The sequence below is a fragment of the Cebus imitator genome, unplaced genomic scaffold, assembly GCF_001604975.1.
Source record: "Cebus imitator isolate Cc_AM_T3 unplaced genomic scaffold, Cebus_imitator-1.0 Scaffold68, whole genome shotgun sequence".
NCBI lineage: Eukaryota > Metazoa > Chordata > Mammalia > Primates > Cebidae > Cebus > Cebus imitator.
Window position 1 is genome coordinate 5,192,664 of NW_016107383.1, and position 9,564 is coordinate 5,202,227.

The following is a 9,564-nucleotide window of genomic DNA, read 5'->3' on the forward strand; positions in this document are numbered from 1 at the left end:
GGAGGTGGAGGTTGCGGTGAGCCGAGATCGCGCCATTGCACTCCAGCCTGGGTAACATGAGTGAAACTCCGTCTCAAAAAAAAAAAAAAAAAAAAATACAAATAGGAAAGGGAATAACTGTCATCACTATAGACACAAAAGTGAATAAATAGGACTACACAAACCTCAAGACCTAGGTCATATGCTACATACTCAATACATTTAAATTTTGTTGGTGAAGCACAAGAGAGCCAAATGTGGAGAATAAATTGTATTCAAAGCCAACTGCAACATCTCAAACATAACTAATCTATTAGGAGATGGTACATGGTAGACAGGGTTCAACCCCCAGAGGAGGAAGCCTTTAAAAGGGAGATGGTTGGTAAGGCCCCATAAAGAGGGTTCAGAGGAGATGCCCAGTGCCAGTGGGAGAATGAAGTCAAAATCAGAGCTCAAATGCATGACACCTACACGGTAAACAATTAGAAAGGCTATAGCCTAGATGAAGAGTAGAGTTTGTTAATTCATTAATTCATCAAAAATATTTATGGAGTATCTAATATGTTTTAGGTAGCACCCTGATGAGGGGAGGAGACACAGTAGAGAGGAGGACAGATCGGATCTTTAGCCTTCAGACTCACTGAATATCAAGCCTATGGCACTGAGGCTCGAGATTCTACTCATTGTCAGTATTACATAAATCTGTCCTATTTTTACACCTATGTTATGTTGCAGTGTAATAGCTCTCCAAAAATATACTGAAATAAATTAGGCAAAAGAATTTTTGTAGAAGAGCTGCATCACCCTTTCCTGAAGCATAAAGTTTACACATCTGCTCAAATACATTAACATGCCCATTTTGGCTTGCTCATTATGATATGAACAAGATGTTCCCATGTTAATGTAAATACTAACCCACACCATCTCCTCACAAGATAGAATGCATCCTTGTGGCTGTGCATGAATGAGCTTTGGCAAGTGGCAAATGTTCTTTTGCCTTAGTTTTCCCTGGTGACCTACACCTGACATTCAGTGAAACTCACATTTGCCGTAGATTATCACTTTCATAATGAAATAAGGAGGGGAAGGGAGAAAGGGAGAAGTGAGTCTGTCCTTGTATAATGTATTAAAATGTGAGCACAGTAATTCCAAATTAACCACCAAGTTGATGACTGCAGTTGGGAGATAATGCAGACAAATGGGTGTTACACAATTTTAAAGTTATACAGCCCTTTAACATACATTTTTTACTTTAGAACCATTAAACTGATTAATTTATCAATGTTAATCCTTTCTCTTTGTATAAATTTGGTTGATAGCCCTTTGGGAGAGGTGTTAAAGATGCTAACTGTCTATGCTCCATGCCTTGATGTGTTGATAGAAGGCTAGGCTCAGGAAGGATACTCATAACCCTTGTTATGGTTTGTAAAGACTCCAGGGGCCGGGCGTGATCGCTCATACCTGTAATTTCAGCGCCTTGGGAGGCCGAGGCAGGTGAATCGCCTGAGGTCAGGAGTTCAAGACCAGCCTGATCAACGTGGAGAAACACCATCTCTACTAAAAATACAAAATTAGCTGGGCTTGGCGGCGCATGACTATAATCCCAGCTACTAGAGAGGCTGAGGCAGGAGAATCACTTGAACCCGGGAAGTGAAGATTGCAGTGAGCCATGATCACCCCATTGCACTCTAGCCTGAGCAACAAGAGTGAAACTCCATTAAAAGAAAAATCCAGGAAGGCACAGAAGCATTTTTGAAGTCTTGATCAAATAAAATAAGGTGAGATATAACTTCAAAATACATTCCATTTAAATCCAACAAGGTCTAGGTGAATATTTTTACTAAGAAGTGTTGTCTATATACTATAAAATTGTGGGTGACCCTTCCCAAGTAGATGACAACTTCCCACGGTTATTTCCTGAACAAACTCAGAGAAGATGATTCTAGAGAAAACTTACCAGGAAAAACAGATGTGTTTTAGAAGTGGATACTTTCTGAAAATATTTAAGTTTAAAAATAGTTTTCCTCAAATTCTCTGTTTTATATTATCTGATCTGTGATTTTGCTGACTTTGGTCAGTCCCTTTTCAAGGACTTAAACTCTACAATTGATGAAGGATTATTGTATGCAACTTACAGATACTATAGTTCTTCCCTTCACAGAAGAGGTACATTGTGTTTTTCTTAAATTTTAGGGCAAAATACCTGAAGGACCTTAAGACCTAAAGAACAGAATTAACAAACACAAGAAGCTAGTGCCAGTTTTAATCTCTGTATTTGACAAAAAAAAAAAGGAGATAAGCTAATATATTTTTAAAATGTATCTGAGACACTAAAATCAAATATCAAAAAAGGACAGTTTTTGAATAAGGCTGAAAAATATTTATTCTGGGTTTCCTAACCCTAAACACTTCAGCATAGAGACATTTTATAAAAAGAATAAGTAAAGGAAGTCAGGGAGTAAATAAATGGTTGTGTCTTCACATTTGAAAGTGCGGAGGAGCAAATACTTGAGCACTTCTTTCCTTAGATCATCTATCTCATTGAGGTGGTATCGGGCATTATACAACTGCTTCTCTTTAAAAATTTTTTGTTATAAGTTTCCCCTATCATTATATTTCAGAAAATTCAGTAGCTCAATGTGCACTAATCTTCTGGCCTCACCTTTTCATGCCTTATGAATTATCTAGATATTTGCAATGTGAAATTACCTATGAGGCAAAGGATGTGTCTTTTTTATTACCATAAACTGTTTGTTACAAATGAACAGAAATATACTTAATATCTGGGCCCTGGTATGCAAAAAATTTTTTCAAAATTTTTATGGTCAAATTGTTTGCAATCAGTCCTAAATCACTCCTAAATTTGCATGCTGGGATTCTGAAACATACTTGCATTTCACATAATCTTTCTGGCCCATTAATTCCTGATAATTACCAACCATAGTTGTTGAAGAATATCCTCACCTTTTGCAGAAGTGTAATTACCACATACACACTTGGATTATAGATTCATAGTTTCTTAATATCACTTCTTCCTTTCACACCCAATAATCCAGGGTAAAAGGCAATTTCACCCGTTTTGTGCTTAGACCACTGAAAGTAAACTCACTCTCATTTAGGTTTATGTGCTCAATCACCCCTTATTCTAAGGGATCTTTGGGGGAACCTTTGATCTAGAGAATCTCTTTCCCATGAAGCTCAATAAGTCCTACCTCAATTCACCAAAACTCGATAAAGTGCTTTTTGAACTGGTATCCCAGTGTATCAGCCCATTCTCACATAGCTATAAAGAACTACTTGAGACCGAGTGATTTATGAAGGAAAGAGGTTTAATTGACCCACAGTTTTATAGGCTTTACAGGAAGCATGGTTGGGGGAGCCTTGGGAAACTTACAATCATAGCAGAAGAGTAGAGGGGAAGCAAGCACCTTCTTCACATGGTGCAGCAGGAGACAGTACGAAAAACAGGAAATGGCACATACTTTTAAAAAGCCAGGTCTCCTGACAACTCACTCTCATGGGAACAGCAAGAAGGAAATCTGTCCCCATGATCCAATTACCTCCCACTAGGTCCCTTTCCCAACATTAGAGATTACAGTTAAACATGAGGTTTTGGTGGGGACACAGAGCCATGCCATATTATTCTGCCCCTGGCCCCTCCCAAATGTCATGTCCTTCTCAGCATTTCAAAACCAATCATGTTTCCCAACAGTCTGCCAGAGTCTCAACTCATTCCAGCATTAACTCAAAAGTCCAAGTCTAAAGTCTTATCTGAGATAGGGAAACTCCCTTCTGCCTATGAGCCGTTAAAATAGAAATCAAGCTAGTTACTTCCAAGACAAAATAGGGGTATAGTTATTGGGTAAATGCTACCATTCCAAAAAGGAGAACTTAACGAAAACCAAGGGATTAGAGGCCCCATGTGAGTCCAAAACCCAGCAAGGCAATCTTTAAATCTTAAAGCTCCAAAATAATCTCCTGTGACTCCATGTCTCACAGTCAGGTCACACTGATGCAAGGCATAAACTCTCAGGCTCCACCTCTGTGTCTCTTCAGGGTATAGGCCCTGCAGCTACTTTCACATGCTGGTATTAAGTGCCTGTGACTTTTCCAGGAACACGGTACACGCTATCAGTGAATCTAACATTCTGGGGTCTGGAGGATGGTGGCCCTCTTCTCACAGCTCCACTAGGTGGTGCCCTAGTGAAGACTCTGCGTGGGGGCTCCAACCCCACATTTTCTCTCTGCGCTGCCCTAGTAGAAGTTCTCCATGAGGGCTCCACCCCTGCAGCAGACATCTGCCTGGACATCTGGGCATTTATATAAATCATCTGAAATCTAGACATAGGTCCCTCAAAGCTCAACTCTTGCCTTCTGCACACCCAAAGGCCCAACACCATTTGGAAGCTGCCAAGGCTTGGGGCTTGTACCCTTTGAAGCAATGACCTGAGTTATACCTTGGCCCGTTTTAGCCTAGGCACATTCTTCCACCAGCTACACTAAATCATTCTGTAAAGTTCAAAGTTCCACAGATCTCTAGAGCAGAGGAAGAATGTCACCAGTCTCTTTGCTAAAGCATAGGAAAAATGACCTTTGCTCCAGTTCCCGATAAGTTCCTCATCTCCATCTGAGACCTCCTCAGCTGGGACTTCACTGTCCACATCACTATCAGCCTTTTGATCACAACCATTCAACAAGTCTTTAGGAAGTTCCAAACTTTCCCTCATTTCCTGTCATCTTCTGATCCCTCCAAACTGTTCCAATCTCTGCCCATTATACAGTTCCAAAGTCACATCCATATTTTCAAGTGTCTTTATAGCAAAGCCCCATTTACCTTGTACCAATTTTCTGTATTAGTCCATTCTATCACTGCAATAAAAAACTACCCGAGACTGGGTAATTTTTGAAGAAAAGATGTTTAATTTTCCTGTACAGCCGGTCCACAAGCTGTACATGAAAGATGATTGAGGGGGGCCTCAGAAAACTTGCAATCATAGCAGAAGGGTGAAGGGGAAGCAAGCACCTTCTTCACATGGTGGAGTGGAAGAGAGAGAGTGAGAGGGGAAGTGCTATGCAATTTTAAACAACCAGATCGCATGAGAACTCACTGTTATGAGAACAGGAAATTTGCCCCCATGATCAATCCCCATCAGGTATCAATCCCCAACACTGCAACATTATGGATTATAGCTCAACATGAGATTTGGGTGGAGACACAGAGCAAAACCATATCACTCAACTACTGGAGATATTTTTCCTGAAAGAAATAGGTATACTGTCGACTTCAGTTTCAGACATTTCCCATTATTCCCCTACTAGAAGACCTAAACTGAAACCACTGGTTGTGGTGAAGGACAATGTGGAACATACTCTATTCATTGACAGAAGAAGAACCTGGGGAACTCACTAACTTTAGAAGTCTCAGGAGATCAAATCTTTCAGCTGTTGACATATTTGATCATATTCTGTATCCAAGATCTTCCAGGGCTTTCCTCAGAAATATTATGTTTATTCAGCAACATCTTTCTTAAAGATGGTAGAAGGCATTGCATTTTTTGCTCATGGCTCCATTGCCCTGGTGATCAGCAATTTAATGTACTACCACCCCTTTGGGCTACTGCTGTCGGCTTCTGCTTTTTCTTCCTAGTGTCTGCCTTTCTGCTAAACTTGTTCCCTCCAACCATTCTGAGGCAATTAGAAAGGGTTAGTATCTAATATGCTACCTTTAGGATCCATCAGGATAAATTCCACTTTTCTTCTCAACAACGGAATGTGCCTAATAAATCTTTGATTCTTTTACCATCGTGTACCAGGCTTAATATTAGTGCACTCTGACATGAGAGGAGTGCTGTGTTAGCCTTGTTTCCTCTCCTCCCACACAAGCTATTAGATCATTTTTACTTATCCAGCTCACATGCAAAAAATGTCTTAGGCCTAGATCAAAGAAATTGGAGATGAATTCAAAGACACAAAACTCACAGGTATTTTATTAATTACTCAGTAGTGATATCTACCACATTACACATCTGAGCAAGTTTCCCTGCTACTCTTCACTAGAATTCACTCAAGACAGTGGTAATACTCAGCAACCTCAAATGGGGCGAAAAGTATATTATATCTGAAAAGCCCTGAACAATCAAGTATTCTCCTTTTTAAAAGGCCTTGTCAGAAACAATGTATGCTACTAAATAAGGCAATAATTCCACAACTCAACAAAGGCATATAATATGTGCCCAAAGACCAGGTCCCAGGACTTGAAATTATTCTGTGCCAGCAATTTTGCAATCTCAGTTTATTTGAGGCTCTTGTCATAAAACCTAGACATTTCCCATTTATGTTCTTTTAAGCTCTTCTCTTGGGCAGTCCTGGTCACAGGGTACCATAGCAATGATGGGCTTGTAGATGGGATTTAACACTACAGAAATGGGTGAAGTTGCTTGGAGTAATGATGTTGAGTAAGGAAAGCAGATATCCCAGGACTGAGATAAATGTTGTCCTAATATTTGAAGGTTGGGGAGAAAGAACAAGGAGAGTCTTTTAAGGAATACTGATAAAGAGTGGTCAGAGAAGTAGTGATAGAATCAGAAATGTTTGAAAAAAAAGAAACATACAACTTTTATTTCCTTGAACAGTGGTTTGCAGTTCTCCTTGAAGTGGTCCTTCATCCCTTGTAAGTTGTATTCGTAAGTATTTTATTCTCTTTGAAGCAGTTGTGAATGGGAATTCACTCATGATTTGGCTCTCTGTCTGTTATTGTTGTATAGGAATGCTTGTGATTTTTGCACACCAATTTTGTATCTTAAGACTTTGCTGAAGTTGCTTATCAGCTTAAAGAGATTTTGGGCTGAGATGATGGGGTTTTCTAAATATACAATCATGTCATCTGCAAACAGAGACAATTTGACTTCCTCTTTTCCTACTTGAATATCCTTTATTTCTTTCTCTTCCCTGATTTCCCTGGCCAGAACTTCCAGTACTATGCTGAATAGGAGTGGTGAGAGAAGGCATCCTTGTCTTGTGCTGGTTCTCAAAGGGAATTCCTCCAGTTTTTGCCCATTCAGTATGATATTGGCTGTAGGTTTGTCATAAATAGCTCTTATTATTTTATTATCTTATTATATGTTCCATCAATACCTAGTTTATTGAGAGTTTTTAACATGAGGGCTGTTAAATTTTGTCAAAGGCCTTTTCTGCATCTATTGAGATAAATGTGGTTTTTGTCATTGGTTCTGTTTATGTGATGTATTATGTTTATTGATTTGTGTATGTTGAACCAGCCTTGCATCCTAGGGATGAAGTTGACTTGATCGTGGTGAACAAGCTTTTAGATGAGCTGTTGGGTTCTGTTTGCCAGTATCTTATTGATGATTTTCACATCAATGTTCATCAGGAATATTGGCCTGAAATTTTCCTTTTTGTTGTGTCTCTGCCAAGTTTTGGTATCAGAATGATGCTGGCCTCATAACATGAGTTAGGTAGGATTGCCTGTCTTTCTATTGTTTGGAATAGTTTCAGAAGGAATGGTACCAGCTCTTCTTTGTACCTGTGGTAGAATTTGGCCATTAATTTGTTTGGCCCTGAACTTTTTTTGGTTGGCAGGGTAGTAATTGTTGCCTGAATTTCAGGACTTGTTATTGGTCTATTCAGGGATTCAACTTCTTCCAGGATTAGACTTGGGAGGGTGTATGTGTCCAGGAATTTATCTATTTCTTCTAGAATTTCTAATTTATTTGCATAGAGTTGTTTATAGTATTCTCTGATCCTGTGCAACAAACCTGCACGTTCTGCACATGTATCCCAGAATGGAAAGTATAATAAAGAAAAAAAAGAAAGGAAAAAAAGTGACAACTCTATTGAATGTCTCTGAAAGTTGAAGTAAAAACAGCAATTAAAAATTACCTATTGGGAGCCGGTGTGGTGGCTCATACCTATAATTCCAGCACTTTGGGAGGTGGAGGCAGGCAGATCACATGAGGTCAGGAGTTCAAGACCAGCCTGTCCACATGGTGAAACCTCATCTACTGAAAATACAGAGTATGTGGGCATGGTGGCACATGCCTGTAATCCAGCTACTCAGGAGGCTGAAGCAGGAGAATCGCTTGAACCCAGGAGACAGAGGTTGGCAGTGAGCTGAGATTGTGCCACTACACTCCAGTCCAAGTGACATAGCGAGACTCCATCTCAAAAAAATAAAGTATCTATTGCGTTTGTCAGTACCAAGATGGAAAACAAAACCAAAGAAAAATGGGCTTGGAGAGGAAATGGGCTGAAAGAAGTAGAGATAGTGTATACAGAAAAGATTTTCAAGAAGTTTGCTCATAAAGGAGAGCTAAAGCAGCAAGACTAAGAATGGTGGCTGGGCATGTCAGTCCGAAGATAGTCATAACTATTATTGTTATGAATTATAATGATGTAATTTGAGCATTGTGCTAAGCATTTTACATGTTTTAGTCTAATCCTCAAGTCACGACCCATGTGGCACATACTATAATTATCTTCAATTTACCTATAAGGAAATTGAGGCACAGAGATTGAGTGACATCCCTCAGGCCACCCTGCTGAGATTTCAGTGCAGCCGTCCAGTCCAGTGCTTGTATTCCTAATCACTGCACTTCTCTGTTTCACCCGATGATAATGGGCATATTTGGATGGTCCAGTTTCTGCTACGGCCTTTCTACATGTCTTCTATGTGACTTCTCAAAACTCAACTTTTATGAGCTTGTCATCTGCATGTACAACACATCTATTCCTGGATGTGTGGGGAAGAAAAAGACTATAAAAACATTACTGTTACACAACACCTCCATTGGTTATGAATATGTTTGCAACTTAGAAACATTTCATCCATTCTTCAAAAGAAACAAATAGATATTTCAAGAATTTGAAGACCATTCTTTTTCTGTCCTTGGAAGGCAAGGAAAAATATAGCCTCACATAGAGAAATGATTCTAATAGAGATAGAGTGTTCCATGGGGATCTTGTTGAAAACTCTTAAAGTCAAACATGATAAAGCTCCTGAAAAGAACCATGAGAAACAACTTCTCTGACAGGGAGGGGAAGATGAAATATTGGGGTCTCCTGGGCTGGAGTGATGTTATCCCAAGAGGGAGTATGATGGGAAGATGGAGAGCACAGGGTCCTCTTAAAGGACATTGAGAGTGTTGCTGGAGGGAAGCATCAGTGGTGAGGACCTCAAGTCCTTTTTCTGGGATTCTAAAAGCATTAATGTCCCTCTGCTGTAGAAATATTATTCTAGACTAAAGAAGTTACTCCACATCAGTTTTGTTGTTGTTGTTGTTGTTGTTGTTTTTGAGACGGAGTTTCGCTCTTGTTACCCAGGCTGGAGTGCAATGGCGCGATCTTGGCTCACCACAACCTCCGCCTCCCGGGTTCAGGCAATTCTACTGCCTCAGCCTCCTGAGTAGCTGGGATTACAGGCACGTGCCACCATGCCCAGCTAATTTTTTGTAGTTTTAGTAGAGACGGGGTTTCACCGTGTTGACCAGGATGGTCTCGATCTCTTGACCTCGTGATCCACCCGCCTTGGCCTCCCAAAGTGCTGGGATTACAGGCGTGAGCCACCGT